The following is an 18,385-nucleotide window of genomic DNA, read 5'->3' as shown; positions in this document are numbered from 1 at the left end:
TGGGAAGTGCCTCCATGAGATCCAGCTGAGGGGCATTTTCTCAATTAGTGATCAAGTGGGGAGGGCCCCTTGTGGGTGGTACCATCTTTGGGCTGGTGTTCTTGGGTTCTATAAGAGAGCAGGCTGAGCAAGCCGGGGGAAGCAAGCCAGTAAGGAACATCTCTCCATGGCCTCTGCCTCAGCTCCTGCTTCCAACCCTGCTTGAGTTCCAGTCCTGACTTTCTTTTGTGATGAACAGCAATGCAGAAGTGTGAGTTCCACAAACCCTTTCCTCCCCAACTTGCTTCTTGGTCATGATGTTTGTGCAGGAATAGAAACCCTGACTAAGACATAATTGAAAAGGAAAAGGAAGAGGGGGATAAGGGAAGGAGCAGAGGGGGCAGAGAGGCGGGGAGAAAGGGAGTAGAGGAGGAAGAGGTGTTTTGTGGCAATAAGAGAGTGACAGAGCCTGCCTACCTAGAGTGATCAGAAACTGTCACACTGAGTAGGAGGTTTTAAATGGCTTCCTGAACCATGAGGCTAAGCTGCTGTGTCAGGGATGGAGGGTGCAGAGGACTTCTTCCTAGAAAAAGAGAGCAGTAGAGACACTGAAGCGAGGAGGCGCTTGGGATGCTGGCTGGACTGGGAGGCACTGTGGTTGGATCTAGGGGAGAGGGCATGAGAAGAACCAGAGCAGAGTGGCCATGCGTGACCTCCACAGTGAGAGATTTGGGGTTTCTCCTACATGCACAGGGAAACTGGTAAAAGCTTTTAAATGAAGGAGTGACACAGTCCAATTTACATTTTAAAAAGGTCACTTGGGCTGCCTGCTGGATGAGGCTGGCAAAGGAGCAAGGAGGGAATCTGAGAGGCCATCACCCAAGGCTCAGTGATGGAGGTCTCCGCCACTCCAGCTGCAGCCCTCAGAGACCCACAGGCGCCTGCTTCCTGCCGTGTCACTGGGGCCATTGCCTCTCAGATAGAGCCAGCAGCACTTATTCTAAGGCAGGTAGTCTACGGAGTGTAGTTCTGATTGATGGCAAATGCCACAGGCCCATAAATTCACACCTGGAGAATCTCTAAATTGTTTCTGCGATGCCAGGTTACCCTCGTTCTGGCGTGACAGATGAGCAGTGTTCACAATGAACCAAGCCTGGCGAGGCTGTGTGTCAGGAGAGCTAAGCTAGCACACGCCTTCACTATTCTACACCAAGGCTCTCACAATTTACACAGGGTACAGTATACAGTGCATACGCATGCACACACACACACACACAGAGACACACAGACATACACACATACATTACAGTATACAGCAGTGGGCGAGGAGCTATAGGCACACCCTATCCTCACTCCTGCCCTACCTACACCCCCATCCCAACTCTGAGCCAGCAACACACCCTGCGCACTGGAACACGTGACATCAGAAGTGCCAATCCATCTGGGTGGCCAGATTTACTGAATTGATGAAGCTGTCTTTCCTAACCAAGTTGGCTATTGTCAGCAGCAGATACCAGGCCCTTGTGCTGTTGTTAAATTAGTTGTGAATAAAAGGGAGCCCGAGTAGCTAAAGTCTGCACTACCAATAGGTGAGAGGAAAACCTGTCAATAGTAATTATTCCCTGGGATTGTCATTTAGCACGGCATGCCTCCTTCCCCTGACTTGCTCAGTATTTATAGACTGTATTTCCATAGGCCTGCCAGGCCCAGCTCTGACAAGTCTCTGTGCATACAGAGCCAGGGGAGTGAGAGGCAGGCACTGAACTAAGCCTGCTGGAGAATAGATCCATCAATGCGCTCAGCTTCACCTTACATCTATTTCCCCAAGTTTTCCACCTCCCACCAGCCAGCATCTTGCAGCCGTGACTCTGGAAGTCAGCCTTGCGACCTTCCTTCCCTCTGCTGCCCCCCACCTCCACTCACTGGCTAGCTCTCTGAGAGGGTTTGAATATGCTCCGCCCTGGGAGTGGCACTATCAGAAGGTGTGGCCTTGTTGGAGTGTGTGTGTCACTGTGGATGTGGGCTATAAAACCCTCATCCTAGCTGCCTGGGAGTCAGTATTCTGCCATCAGCCTTCAGATGAAGATGCAGAACTCTCAGCTCTTCCTGAACCATGCCTGCCTGGATGCTGCCATGCTCCAAACTTGATGGAACTGGACTGAATCTCTGAACCTGTAAGCCAGTCCCAATTAAGCGTCTTTGTTTTTGTTTTTTTAAATAAGATTTGCCTTGGTCAGGTGTCTGTTCACAGCAGTAAAACCCTAACTAAGACATTCCATACCATCCACCCTTTTCCCTCTGCCCACTTCTGGCCTAGTTAGGATGCCCACTGTAATAAGCCCCTGTGTCTCTCAGGCAAATGGGCCATATCCCAGCCTCCTTTCTACTGTCTATATATCTCAGTCTATCTGTGTATATGAAGGTGTATGTGCTCATGTGTACGTATGTGTGTCCAGAAGAGAACCTCAGGTGTCATTCCTTAGTTGCTGTCCATGTTTTGTTTATGAGATAGAGGTCTCTCGGTGGTCTAGAACTGACTGATTAGATCAGACTGCTTGGCCAGCAAGGCCCAGGGATCTATTCGTCTGCCTCCCCCAACTCTAGGATTATAAGCAGGGCCACCATTGCAGACCTTTCTTAGAGTGCATGTAAAATAGAGGTCCTTGTGCTTGCAAGACAGCACCACACTGAAGGAACTATCTTCCCAGATCTATGTATAATGTTGAGACAGGAGGTCACTAAGTAGTCCAAGCTAGTCTTGAACTTGTGACCTCCTGCCTCTGTGTCTCGAGTAGTTGGGATTGCAGGTCTCTAGCATGAAGTGTCTTGAAGTCATGCTCTGAGTTCTTCAGACACACGCCTCTCTGCTTTCACTTGTCCCCTGTGCACCAGCTGTGTTAGCTGAGTATAAGCCCCTGGAGGAAGCTTTCTCTCAGCTCTGGCCTCCTCATGTACCAAGGTAACTGCAAACGATGACCCGGAGCCTATTGCTTCTTTAGGGATTGCAGCCACTCCCTCTTATTTATGTACTGGTTGTGGCTGCTTTTGTGTTACAACAGGAGGGATGAGAAACGTGAACACAGTGTCCTACAAAGCCCTACATACTATCTGGCCCTCTAGAAAAAGCTCTGTTACCCCACCTTATGCTGTTTCTTTTATCTGGGACTTACATTAACCCCTGTCCTATGTTAGCTCCTCCCTTCCTTGACCTGATTAATCCCCACTCTCCTACAGTTGTTAGCCCAAAGTTTCCTCCAGGAAGCCCTCCTTGGTTTGGACCCCACCCTGATATATGTGTCCATGCCAGCAGAATGGAAGCTCCCTAAGGCCGGGGGCTGAGTCTCTGTCTCATAGGCTTCTTCTTCATTTAGTGGGCTTGGGGCAATAAAGCCTCACGCACCATTTGCCTAAACATTTAAACACTGTCAGGGAAGCTAATAATCAGTGAAATGAGAACGCCTTTGTACTCTTAGCCTGATCAGCTTTCCTTCATAGGAGGTTTAAAAAAATTTGTATGAAGCTATGGTTTTGTATAATTAAAAGATGACAAAATATTGAAGACAATTTAATTATCGTTGTGAGTGTCTGGGTGCTGTGTTAGCAGACCTGGGGTGCCTAGATGAATAGCGAAAGTGACACATAATTTAAGAGCTATTCTATGTTTATTTTACAGTTTATTTTTCTTGTCTTCATATTGACAAACCCTTTATTAGAATCTACACTTTCACATAATGTATGTTTAATTGCCAGTAACAAAGTATCAAAAGTAAAATTACTGCCTGAGAATTACACAAAATGTGGATATATTTTCAATAACAAAGTAAAACAAATTTAAAGTAAACATGAATATTATTATACATATATGTAATTTTCTACTAGGTGAATCAAAACTCTAAGTTGTAATTAAAAGGCAAAATACATGGGAGCACATGTCTGTGACCTCAATACAGGCTGTGTGATTTCCAGGCCAACCTGAGCTATATGACAAGACTTATCTCAAAAAATAAAAAAAAAAATAAAGAGTTATATTGCTATGAACAGACACCATGACAAGGGCAACTCTTAAAAGGACAGCATTTAATTGGGGCTGGCTTACAGGTTCAGAGGTTCAGTCCATTATCATTAAGGCGGAGCCTGGCAGCACCCAGGCAGGCATGGTGCAGGCAGAGCTGAGAGTTCTACATCTTCATCTGAAGGCCACTTGGAGAAGACTGGCTTCCAGGCAGCTACCCCAAGAAGGACACACCTCCAAACAGTGCCACTCCCTGGGCCAAGCATATACAAACTACCACAATGTCAGAAATCACAAGGGGGCTAGGGACAGGCAGCTCCCTATGCACAAGTCCCTGGGTTCAGTCCCCAGTGTTGTTGAGAACTTTTTTTTCTTGGCACAGGAACCAAACTCCAGCTCCAGGAAGTTAAAGCTTGAGAATCAAAGGCTCAGGATCATCTTCAGCCACACAAGGAGAGGGAAACCAGCCTGGGCTACATATGACTCTATCTCAGGCAACAACAACAACAACATAAAGACCAGAGATGAATTAGGACTCTACTTTCAGAAATAAAAAATGATTCAAAGCTAAAATTTTAATTTGTGAGAACTTAAATTCTAAACAGTATATACAAATAAGAGGATTCCAGTCCTATTCTGCATCTGGTAGTTGGTAAATTTAAGTTTTGGTATCACTTTATTTGCCATATGTATATCTACCTGTGCACAAATATAGTACAAATTATTTAATATCATGCTCTTTCATGAATACTCTCAGAATCATAAATTGAAAGAATAATCAGGAGATGCAAAAAAAATGGACCCTGGGTTCTAATGGAAGAGTGTACTTCTGCTACAAGCTATAGTGTTCCTACTAAGACTGCTTGCTGATTGACAGCTTCTGTAATTTGCATTTTATCCTACCTACTCCTTTCATTGCTCAAATACTCCTGTGTTTCCCAAGAAGGATCTTCCCCAACATCAGTGTTGCTGAGAGAAATGCTTGGTCTGCTCTGCTCCCACTGGAAGCCAACTGGTCCAGTGGCCGGGCTGTGGGAAGATGGTGGCTGTCGTCCTAAGAACCATTTTCATGAACAAGTGAAAGCTTTTAAGGGAAATTGAAGGATGTGTGGGTGGGCACTACGATAATCATTATCCCCGCAATGGTCCATTTCTTTGATGAGCATTCTGATGTTCTCTGGAGGTCACCAGATGGTCTGGATTCTGTAAATATGAAGGTCTATGGCTGATGTTTCTATTGTTCCTTTTGGAATAGCTGACTCTAGGGATTAATACCTTAATCATTGAAGCGTGACTTTAGAATTTAGACTGTCAGACAAAGGTAAAGAAAAAAGAGGTCACCTCTTCAAAGGATAGTTTATGGGATACGTTTGTCCATTCGATGTCTTCTTCTGTAATCTCTCAGTCTGCAGATCTCTATGGTATTCTGACTTAGCCACCTTTAGTTTTGAGGACCTACTGTAAGGAAGTACTTTCCCAGAACCTATGTGTATTAGTCCCAGGATGTTTGTTTAGATGTGCTAGTCATGCTGAACCATTGTGACCTATGGCACGAGGCACCGTGTATTCTTGAGTGAGTTATCTTTGCATGTATCTCTAGTCTCTAATATGAAGTATCCTTTAATTGAGGGATCCGAAACAGGGGCCAGTTGTGGTCTGAAGAAAATGTTCCCCACATTCCCATGCCTTTGAATACTTGCCTACCCGCCCCCCACCCCATGGTGCCAGTGTGGGGAGGCTTAGGAGGTGTGGCCTTGGTGGAGGAAGTGTTGGCTGTGGGTGGCCTTTGAGGTTTAAAGGCCTCCTGCCATCCGAAGTTTGTTCTTTCTTCCTGTTTCTGGTTCCAGATGTGAGCTATCAGCTGTTGCTGCTGCCATAGCTACCTCCGGCCATAGTTCACTGCCACAGTGGTCATAGATACTTAATACTCAAGAAGTATAAGCCTAAAATAGCCTTTCTTCTCTAAGTTGCCTTGGTCATAGTGTTTAATACAAGAATAGAAAAGTAATTAAAACAAGGCCTTCCCAAGGTAAGAGTGACACAGAGTGGGTCCTTGAAGATACTGACTTGAGCACACTGAGAAAGCTTTTCATTTCTCTGAGCCAGTGAGGCACCAGCACATAACTGACCGCCCTCGGGCCCAACACTGTCAGAGCATAGGCATCGTTCACACAGAGATTTGCAAACGTCTTGTAATTTGCATGTTCTCCTACCAGCCCTTTCACTGCTTAAATACTCCTCTGTTCCCAAGAAGGATCTTCCCCAACATCAATGTTGCAGAGAAAAAGGCTTGGTCTGTTAAGCTCCTATTGGTCGAGTGTCCAGGCAGCGGTAGAGGAAAACCTATTACAATGAGCTAGCTGATGGGAAGATGGTGGCTGTCATCCTAAGGACCATCTCCGTGAGAAGAACGAGTGAAGGTTTGTGTACATTTACATTCCTGCCCAAGTCAGTTACATGCCACATACCTGAAATTCCAACACTTAGCGGGCCAAGGCAAGAAGACAGGAAGATGGAGACCATCCCGGGTATGTAGGGGTTAAACACCAAAATAATACAGGCTTGATGGCTTAAATACTAGAAATTTATATTCTCAATTTTATAGATATTACAAGTTTTTCGTCAAGGTTCCATCAGAATTGGTTTCTGGGGTGGCCTCCCTCCTTAGTTTGTACGTAGCTGCTTTCTCTCAGTGTCCCCTCATGTGGCCTTTTACCCAGTATGACTGGTAGGGACATGGATGGACCTTTCTCCTCTTAAAAGGACATCAGTCCTATCAAATTGGGATCGTACTTTTTAATTAATTTTTTTTTTTTTTTTTTTTTTTTGCTTTTTCGAGAAAGGGTTTCTCTGTGTAGCCCTGGCTGTCCTGGAACTCACTTTGTAGACCAGGCTGGCCTTGAACTCAGAAATTCGCCTGCCTCTGCCTCCCAAGTGCTGGGATTAAAGATGTGTACCACCACTGCCCAGCTGGGATCTTACTTTTTAAGACCATGTTTAGCTTTAATTGTTTCCATTTATAAGTCTGAAACAAAGTCTTGTTATATAGTCTGGTTGGCACTAACCTCTAGTGCCCCCTGCCTCAGTTTCCCTATGTTGGGATTACAGGTAGGTGCCATCACCCTTAGCCACTTACCCATTTTCAAAAGTTTGGAGCTTGAGCAGGAATGTGGGGCAAACACAATGAGTCCATAGCCCCCCAGTTTGGGGTTTATTGACCCCAGGGTTTGTTTTATTCTCCCGTAGTGCCCGAGAAAACACCCTTGTTCAGCATGCTTGAGAGGCACTCTTAGGCACCTTTAGTATCATGGTTCTGGTCTAATTATTGAAGTTCTGCTCTTCCTAAAGGACATGCTGGTTAATAGCTCACCATTTCCATGCTTGGCCAAGCTCCCCTTTGACCAAGGGAGGGAGAACTGGACACTCTGTACCTGTTGGGCAGACAAAGATTTCCGTATTTCTGCTTGGCCAGTGGGTAAGCTATTCAGGAGGGGGAAGGGCAGGTCTAAGGTGAAGGCAGTGTGTTTGGCTTTAGTGTGCTGACACTGAAGTGCTTTGAGATGGATTATAACTTGTGAGCTGAACGTTTGCTCTTCATGGTGTTTTATCATAGCAATAGCAAAGCAAACTAATACTTATTATCGTTATTGTTATTATTATTATTATTACTGCTGTTGTTATATTCCATGGTGTTTTATCACAGCATCAGAAAAACAAATACTTTATTATTATTATTATTATTACTATGTCTGTGTGGTGCTGAAGACTAAACCGTACCTCATGGATGCTAAGCAAGTGCTTTCAAACTAAGCTGTACCCCAGCCTAGAAACAGATTTTAGTCTTCACCAACAAGAGTTGGAAATAAAATGCGTGGGAGAAAATGAGTGGGAAAAGAAGGTCAGAGTAAAAACCCAGGGAATACTAGCATTTAAAAAGGAGCACAGTCAGGCATGGTGGCAGAGGCCTGCGATCCCAGGACTAGGGAGACAGAAGCAGGGGGCCTCAACCTTGACCACATAGCAAGTTTGAGCCCAGCCTGCACCCTGTCTCAAGAAGGGTGGGGAAAGGGGGGACGAAACAGTTTTCGGTGAACAAGACTGGACCAGCAAGTCATTTTTAATTATTTGTAAATTAACAGGCACCACCGACCTATAGACTAGCCTAAAAGCCTGCTCTCTCCACCCGACCCTTGGGCAAGCTGCTGTCACTTCTCAGTACAATTACAACTATCATCTCTTTATATAAGCCATCTCCTGCATAGCACCTAGAGTAAAATTTTAAACTACGAAGATGATAATAAAACCCTTCTGCTTAGAATTGTTGGATGCCTTTCTGTCACATTTAGTGACCTCCAAGCCTCTAGATGGTGAGGTGACTGACTGGTCCTCTCTGTTCTCCTGGCCTTTCTCCCCAGTCTGCTATCTTTAGCTGTTCCGTTCTTTAACACATAAAGCTGGGGTGTTCCCATCCTAGCCTCTTGTTACCGCTCCCTGAGTTATGAATTTTCTTGAGTTTCATCCAATATCTGGAGCTCTTGTGTGTCCTTCTCAGTCTTGCCAGTGCCTTGAGCTCATCTGTTCTGGTTCACTTTCCTGTTGTCACTATCTTGTGTTCATGTTCTTGTGTAAGTCTGTGAGAGTTCTGTGAGAACCTTGGCTTTGTTTTGACACAGGGCTGGCAGGCACCCGCAATGGTACCTGGCTTCTCTCCGAATACACGTTTGTTTTAAAGAAACCAGTGAAAGAAAGAAAACCCAGGATCGTTGTGACTCATTTTTCCAACTACCTGTTTACATGGCCACGTGTGAGCATAGATGATAGATTTACCTTAAACATCCTGGGGGGGGGGGCAAAGAGAAAGATAAAGTGCACTTTTATTTTGATGAAACTCTCTGAAGAAATCTGTTGTGAAAAATTGTCAACTGCAACCTCCAAAAATTGGACGATTTTTTTTTTTCTGGGCATGGGGTCCAAACCCTTGGACCATTGGTGATTGACAAGTCCCAAAGACAAAGGGTTTATTAAACTCAGGCAATCCCTGTCACCACCTTTCCCCTTCTGGCCTCTGAACTACAGGAGCAATGAGTATTTCATTGTTTCAAGACTTCTCTTCCATCAAGAAACAGTATTGATAAGTTCATGCCCTGAAGAATTTTCCAGCATTTCAGAATATATATTATGAAACACTTTTTTTAAAGTGGGTTATAGGCCCTTCTCTGCACCCTGTGTAACTTTAATAGATTGTGTAATGCCTCATGAAGGGCCTGGATGCTCACCACCCACACCTCTAGTCTAAAACTAGGTTATGAGGAAAATGAAAAGTCTGCAAAAAAAAATTTTTTTTCTTATAAAGCCCTCAGCTCTGTCAGGGAAATCCACATTGTTCAGAGAGGTAAGAATCCATATGATTAAAAAAAAAAAAAGAATCCATATGATTATCCGGTTAGTAGCCAAACTGCAAGAGACACTCCCTTGGAAATGTGGAAATTCTCATTTCCACACCAAAGCCAAGAGAAGGCATCCATGCTGTGACGTCAATAGGCCAAAAGTGCTAAAAGATGCTTTCCTTAATCACCCAGTGCACGCCCTACTCCCCCCTGAACAAAGCAAGCCCGCTCGCTGCACCTGGGGTACAGGGAATTATAGGGTGGGGGAGGGGAGGGTGAAACAGAGAACCTTTATCTAGTCAACTCTGCCTGTTTGGGAACGATCCCAAGTGAAAATAATTGAATACCAAATCATTTTCCCCACAATGCTGGCAGGGTTCTCCATGGACCATTAAACTCAGCCTACTCTGTAAAAGTCCACGAAGACATCCCGAAAGCCCCACTTCCTCCCACTCTGGAGAATTATCTCTTCTCCAAAAGGTTAGCTTGGGAAGATACCCTTATCTTCAAACTAAAACAGCAGAGCCCCAAAACCCACATCCCCAAAATCTGAGCCCTGTGCTCCACTCTGCCTCAGCCCAGGAAACTGATGAGACAGCTGTGAAAATAGTGTCTGCAGCTTTCTCTCAGTCCAGTCAGCCGCACTGAGCACAGGGTTTAAAAGGAGGCCAGGAAGTTGCTCTTTTCTATCACACACACCTAAAGAAAATCCTAACTTTGCAAGCTGAATGTGTCCACTCATTACTGTGGGCACAGCTTGCGTATATATGTCTGGCTGTACGCCAGCACTTTACAATTTCACATTTTGCATTTTTTGGCTGTTTTTCTTTTTTTCACTTTAAAACTTTCATAAATACTTTTGTACAGTATATTTTGATCATATTTTCCCTCCCCCATGCCTCTCAGATTTCTCCATCTCCCTACCCATTCAACTTCATCTCTCTCTCTCTCTCTCTCTCTCTCTCTCTCTCTCTCTCTCTCACACACACACACACACACACACACACACAAAAGAAAACCAGCAACAGTAACAGAAAGCACATTAAAATCATGAAGACCTCTTTGTGTTGGTCATCTTCCTGGGTGTGGGGCCTGCCCTAATGTGTGTTGGGCATACACAGTTGTAGAGAATCTTATTGAGGTGCCATGCCACCTGGCAGGAACTTAACATCCACCAATGTGAAGTTCCTCTCCCAGCCTTTGAGCAGGAACTCCTAGTAAGCCATAATCCCCTCTACCTAGGGTGGAGTGCTCAGACCAAGGTGAAGCCCATTGTTCTTCAAGGACCTGCAGTTTCCTGAGAAACACTAGCCACCTGCAGAGCAACTGAACAAGTTCTGCTGAGAAGCTTCCAGCCTTTGGGGAAAGGGTTTTCCCCTGCCTATATATTTGGAGTTCTTCATTAAACTTTGAGTCCTTGAACAGCAATGTTGTCTTGGTCTCCATCTCTTTTTGCTGCCTTCCCAAACATCCCCAGCTTCCCTTCCAGGTAACCCATTTGATGTAACTGTGGGCAGTTACACCCAGTGACACTCCATTGAATAAAACTAAGTTTCCCTTCTCCAGAAGATAAACATATGTATATTTTAAAGCAGCTACAAAAAGTATGGAGACTGGTACAATAACTGAGATATATTCACTGCTCAGCATCAACAACTGCCTACATAGATTCATTCTGTCTCAGTGCTTCTGCCATAGAATACTAAATCTTGCTATGAGAACATACTGATATGTAGCTTTTAATTTATTATGCATTATAGGTTCTTTGAAATTTTAAGTCAAAAGAGTTAAACTTCACAAATTCTATTTGGCCACAACCCCATTTAAATTATTGGAAAAAAACCTGCATTATACATACATACATACATACATACATATATGCATATATGAGGCAGTTTTATCACCTCTAAGTTAAAGGCATTGCCAAAGAGAAGTTATGCTAGATTTTGTTCTCTGGACGGACACACACACACACACACACACACTCATGCAGTAACTGCAGGGTTGTTCTTCTTGTATGAAAATGGGTATTTCTGAATGAATGGTGATGTAGTCAGCTTGAGCTGTCATAACAAAAGTGCCATAGATGGGACGTCTGAGCAAAGAGAAATGCAGCTCTTCACTGTCTGGAGACTGAGGCAGCAGCGCTGGGTTGCGGGAGGGCGCTCTTCCTGGCTTGTGGACAGGCGCCTTCTCACTGTGCCCACACACAGCATGGAGAGCACATTTCCTGTTCTATTTTATTTCTTTTTCTCTTTCCTCCAATTCCTGATCTTCCTCTGCCTTCTCTTTCTTTTCCTCCTATTTCTCTTTTTCCTCCTCTTCCTCCTCTTCCTCCTCTTCCTCCTCCTTCTTCCCCTCCTCTTCCTCCTCCTTTTCCATGACCAGTATGGAACACAGGGTCTCCAGCATGCCAAGCACATGCTCTACCACTGATCTCTTCTTATGAAATTACAAACCTCATCATGAAGACCCCATCCTCATGACTCTTCTAAACCTTCATCTTCAAATCCCATCCATCGTACTGGGAGCGAGGACTTCATCATTTTAAGGGACACAGTTCAGTCCATAGTTTCCCTTTTCACATATAACATCTCTTTTTCTTCATAAATTATAATCATACAAACATTGTTTGCAAACCACGGCTTTTTTATACTAGGCAAGTTCACAATAAATATCACAGATTTCATGTTAGATCAATTTTATAAAATATGTCTTTTGGACCATAAAATAATTCTATGATAGCGCCTGTCAGTACTTCTTACTGAGGAATACATTTTCCCTGAAGTGAACTGAGTGAGAAGTCATATATGTAAGCAAGCTTTCTGGATCTGTCCCTGGGCCTGGAGGCGGAGGCATGGTGAGAGGGGAGCTGCTTACACTCTAGAAGACGAGTTTAGAGTTAACTACAGAAGCTTATTTAACACCCAGATCTCCTCAAGGTAACCAGGGTCTAAATTTCACTTACTTTTTTTTTTTTTTCCTAAACAGAAGTAATGCTCTATTGACAGAAATTAGGATGCAAACCAAGAGGACAGAAGGGGAAATATCCAGGCTCTAAAGATTCCCTTTGAATTTTTTCGCAGGCAATTCCTTTTCCACTCCTGTCTTAGGCGGTATTCCGGTGGGTGTTCTGCTGTTGGTGGCTAAACTCACACAGAGGTGACCCCAGAAGAGAACTGGAGTTGTCCTTACAGAACCCTGCTAGGAACTCCCCTTGGGATGAAAAGGACGTCACTTCTCTCTGTGGCTGGAGATGAACGTACACGGGGACATTGGGCTAAACCTTGTAAAAACAGAAAAGCAGGTAGCTCTATGAAGGGTGCGTGGGCTGCCAACACCCTGAGGTAGAACTTACACACGATCTCAGGGCTGGCACTGTAGCTCAGCGCTACAACATGTGTCGAGCATTGGAGGCTCTGGATTCGATTCTCAGCACACCACCCTTAAATCTGGTAATGCTTCCATAGTTCTTCCTGAATTTGAAGTAGATATTGAGATGTCAACCTAAAAATGCTTAGGTTGAAAGCTAGGTGTGGTGGCACATGCTTATAATTTGGGTATTCTTGAAGCTGAGGCAGGAAGATTGCAAATTTGAGACTAACTTGAGCACTATAGCAAGACCCTATTTTAAAATACTTACATTGAAGAGTAGCAAAAAAATTAGTGTACTGTATTTTGCCTGCAAGGCTGTCTGGACTTGGGAATTCAGCAGTTCTGAGTTCAAATACTGATTCCAAACTTTATTGTGACTTCAGGCTAATTCCCAAGGCTCATCATTTGTTCTTAAATCTGTAAAGCATAAATAATGTTACCTACCTTCACTAATGGTTATAGAGATAAATATGGTAATATATGTAAATAGTTTGGCATCATATGAAACATAGAGGACAAGTCAAATAAATGGTGAGTACAGTTATTAGCTCAGTATAATTGATCTTTGGCAGTTATATATAATTAACAACACTTGTAAAAATCTCAGTGAAAGATTGCTTTATCACAAAGTCAGGAACACCTTCTCTAGCGCACAAAGGAAGGTATTTAGAATCCTTCCTAGGATTAGTTAGTGAGTCTTTGGGGTATTTCAGACAGTACTAAGTGGTTGTTTCATCTTCATTTTTCCCTGCGATTTATGCTGTCCTTCCTGTTCCTAGGCCTTGGTGACTTTCTTGTCAGCTACTTCAGAAGCCTGCATTCCTGTAGTCTCACTTTGCAGGAGAGAATGGGAACTCTTACCAAGCCCTTTTTGGAAACAAGCAATAAAAAAATGCAGTCAGGTTCTGGGGGATGTAAATGCAAACCAACAACATAAATAAGGGGTCTCAATGTAATATGTAATATCACTAAAAATAACAGCATACTTCCCCAGTGGCTTAGAAGCTGCCTGCATGGGCTCCCCTGACAGGCTCAATCAGTGGTGAGATGAGCAGGAGCCGGCAGCTGCTCTGGGGCGTGGTGAATGTGAGGGCCCAGCCTAGAGTGGGTTCTAGTTCTACTTTTTTTTTCCCTCACTGCTGGAGCTGGAGCCCAGTGTGTCATGCATGCTGAGCAAGCTCTTTACCATGGAGAAATACCCCAGCCTGCTCTCTAGTTCTCATTTATGGTGAGAATGAATGTGAGACTCATCTGTTGATTTCAAGGGGAAAGCCGGAGGTCGGAGATTAAGTGAGAAGATAGGAAAGTCTTCAGTAAAGCGTTGTGAAGTGGTAATATGAAAATGATGCTCTCGAGTCCCGTTTCCCATCAGCGTGGTGCTTGAGAACAGTGGGTCTGATTAAGACAGAGGAAAAATGTGCCAGAAAACCAAGAGGACACATCTTGCTTTGTGGTCTACTTGCTCTCTGCAAAATGTTCCGAGAATTGAGTGCTAAGAAATGGTGGTGGGAAATTCTGCTTTTATGAATAGTATAGATCAGATTGCACTAATTGAATTCTAAAACAGGGGAGTGATTAGAAAATTATGGAGTAAAATGCCTCGTCAGTGTGAAGCCCTGCCAGCTGTGCAGTTGTGTGTGTCACAACAGAGTTGTAGAGTTATGATGTCCTCTTGCCAGGGGTGTCCTGGTTAATAAGACTTTGTAGGACACTGACACCACAGACGCTAGGTGGGCCTGTGAGTGTCATGGGTGGCATGTCCAGGCTCTGTCTCCCTAAGAGCTGTTGTAGAGGGTTCCTCAAGGGGTCTTAACAGTCTCTTCTGAAGATAAATAAAAACTCTTTTCTGGGACCAGGAGGAGACACAGTGTAAGGTGCTTGCCACCAAGCCTTGAGACCTGAAATGATCCCTAAGACTCAGAAAACTAACTCCCCAAAGCTGTCTTCTGATCTCTATACAAAGGCCATGGTGCATGTGTATATACTCCCCCAGCCTGCAAATAAATAAACGAATGTAATAAAAAATTCTTTACTAGCCCTTACATATTAATTAATTTGAGTATAATATTGTCTTAAGCTGGGGAAAAAAATAAAAGCAAGAACAAACTCATAACATTTATGGTTCCTATAAACCAAATATTTTCCAGAGCAAATTTGAACAGCATTGTATGGAGTCCATGGTATTTAAGTTGACATTGCTAATTTAATGAGATTGATGGGGCTATGTTCCTGGAATGCACAACTGATTACAGCAAAAAACACAGAACCAGAGCTGCAGGGAGGGCTCTTTTGATTTAGTTGCACTTTAGTGAATTGTATGACCACCCTTTATAGAGTGGTAACACGCCTTCAACAAGCTCCAGGTAGCACTGTCCTTTCTCCTTTGCCAGGGATAGCTGGAAAATGCTCGACTATACCATTTCGATCTCAGATACAAAGCAGACATATGGCAGCACTCAGACATGGTCATCTCGTGCTTCAAGGAAATCTCCCGTGTTGACCCTTAGCTACTAAGCCCTTAAATTGGATCAATGCAATCCAGAAACGGAATTTTAATTTCCATTATTGAATAACTATTTATGCTAGTAGCTGCTGTGTTAAATGTGGCCAAACACTCATGCATTGATATGTTAAATGTGTGCATATTTTTTAAAGATAATCTTTGAAAAAAAGCACTAGCTGTGTGTGCCAGAGCATGTGTTTAACCTCTCTGACCCTTTGTGCTTTTATCTGTAAACCAGGACAGCGACACAGAACACATTTAATCATATTACACAGAGCCTGGACAGAAACATTACTCAACCTCTTAAGTCATGACTGGGTGATGGGTTGGGGGAGGGTCTGTCCCTTGTCACAGTTAATGTCAAGACTCCCTCAAGCTACCTTTGTGTGTTTATCTATTCTTTGAAACAACTGACACTTTCTCCATCTTATGTAAAGCACCACTAAAGCCATCTTTAGGTAATAATTCTAATAAGCAAACTGACTGTAAAAGTGTTTTTCTTGCAAATGTAGCTTGGGTTAAGTCCCTGGATGTGACACCCAGCTCCGGCCTTCTGGTTTGATTTGCCCTTTTCCCTAGTGACTTGCCAGAGCTCCTCAAACTGTCCCAAATATATCAATCAGCCACGGTGTTTAAGATCATTTATTTATTTATTTATTTATTTAAGCATGCACATGTTCGTGTGTATGAGTATGGCATGTGTATGAAGACTAGAGAATGACCTCAGGCGGATGTCTGCCCTGTCTGCTGTGTGTGAAACAGAGTCTCTTTGCTGTTCACTGCTGTGTACCAGGCTAGCTGGCTCAAGAGCTTCCCGGACTTCTCCTGTCTCTGCCTCCCACCTCACTGTAGCAGCATGGGGATTTTAGACATGCTACTATGCTTGGCTTTATGTGAGTTCTGGCTATTCAAACTCAGGTCTTCATGCTCGTGCTAGAAATACTTTGTCCATGGAGGCATCTTCGCAGACATTTAATTTCTGTGGAAGACAGGACTAAAGCACCTTTCCAGTGAGAATGTGATGGAACAGGCTGTGCCACACTATTGCCTTGATGGCTAGACCTGAAGGGGGCGCTCTTCCATTTTCATGCCTCATTCAAAAGACCCCTTTGTGCCTGGCAAATATTCTACATCCCTGTCCAAAGTCTACTCAAGCATTGCCTCATCGACAGAACCTCACAAGTACAATTTAGTCCTTCTGCCCTGGCCTTCACTCTGTCCCTTGCACAGATTTCTGTCTTAGCTGTTACACTTTTTCACATTTGCCCCTGTTATGTAATGGACTGAATTGTGTCTCACCAAAAAAGATACTGAAGCCCTGATTCCCAGGACCACAGAACATGACCTTATAAGGACACAGTATCTTTGCAGATGTAATTAGTTCAGATGAGGTCATACAAGAGAAGAGTGGATACTTAATCCAATATTGCCTGGTATCCTTAGAAACAGGGACATGGGACAATGGAGGCAGATACAGCAAGCTGCAGTTATAAGTCAAGAAGCACTAAGGAGCTCAGGTAACCTCCAGGGGATAGACAGAAGCAAGGAAGCTTTCACCCACTTGTCCCAGAGAGGCCCTGCTTGTCTTGTGACTCCAGACTCACACTTCTAGTCCCTAGAGCTTTATGACAATCCATTTTTGTTCAATCTCTAGGATTTTGTTTGGGCAACCTTAAGAAATGAATATACCTTTCTAGACCATAAACTCCGTGCAAGCAAAGCCATTTGATTTATGGATGCGTTTGAGGCTGTTGCTGTGACATCCAAGCCAATCAGAAGGGCGAGGAAACCTTGTCAGGTGAAACGCAAGGCTCACTCCTTTTTCTTAACCTGCTCTCAAGTTGGAACTGAAGGAAAACCACGTGATATCTACTCGGGGCTACTGCATATGGCCACACAGACTAAACACTGCGGGAGTCCACACTTGTATAATCTGGTGACCTTCAATTATTTATCACTGTATAACTTAATTCACATAAAAGAGTCAATAGAACCTCAAAATTCTTTGCCATCTGTTAGGAAAAAGCATCATCATTGTGAGATTCATTCTTACTCTGCCAAGTAGCCAAAGCCATAAATAATTATCCCCTAGACGGGGAGTTGTCAAACTATGGTCTGCTGGCCAAGTCCAGCCTCCGGCCTATTTTTGTAAATAAAGTTTTACTGGCACACAGCCAGGACCACTCATTTATGGACTGTCTATGGCTATGTAGAGAGAGTGGAGAGGCTGTGATAGATACTGGTTGGGAGTATAGACTATAAAACCTAAAATGTTTACTCTCTGGTCCCTCAAAGAAAAACCCTGCTCCAGATAATAGAACCTGCTAGGCAGTGCCAGAATGGCTTTATATTAAGTGGTGAAAAATCTCACTTTGAAACTGAAACCACTCATTTTTTATCACACTTTGGAAGATTCCATGGTTAGTGCATGCATGCCAGGAACAAAGTTATATGTAGAAAATAATTTATTTTTTCCTTAAAATGGAAGCCAGGGGTTTAAAAATACCAGAACATGTGAGCTTCATAAATGTGCATATGGCTGTATATATGTGTGTAAGGGGGTAGCAAATTCTAAGCAAACATTATATATGAGACTTTTAGAACTAGGTGCTTTTCATGGGAGATTTTTTGGATGGTGTCCAGCTATGTAAGTTGGAAAGAAGTTAAAACTTGAAGAAATGGATAGAGACCTATTATGAAGAGCAAGAGAAGTGTTCTTCAAATTTTATGAGAAAAGTGATGCCTGTCATGTTATTCCATCTAGAAGGTACTGTGGAAAACCTTAGATCTTTCTGAGAGGACCCTTATGCATTAAGCGTACCTCTGCCTTGTGAACCTATCATCCAGGCATCAGTTGATTGGACTAAGACTGGACACCTGGTCAAGGGCTGCAGGAATGTCCTGGTACAAGGTACTAGCTGAGGCAGATACTGGCTGTATCAGCTACTCACTCTCTTCCGTAGTCCAAGCCCAGCACTCTGAAAATTCTCAGTGGATTATGTTCAAGATCAGAGAAAGCAGAAACATAGACTAGCTGTCCTCACAATGGCAAGACAATTGTTACCTAACAAATAACCTGATCACAAAAGTAACACTGTATCGAAAGTGTTGACATTTGTGGAGGTCACA

The sequence above is a fragment of the Apodemus sylvaticus genome, chromosome 10, assembly GCF_947179515.1.
Source record: "Apodemus sylvaticus chromosome 10, mApoSyl1.1, whole genome shotgun sequence".
NCBI lineage: Eukaryota > Metazoa > Chordata > Mammalia > Rodentia > Muridae > Apodemus > Apodemus sylvaticus.
The sequence above is the reverse complement of the archived record's forward strand: the minus strand, read 5'-3'. Positions refer to the sequence as shown.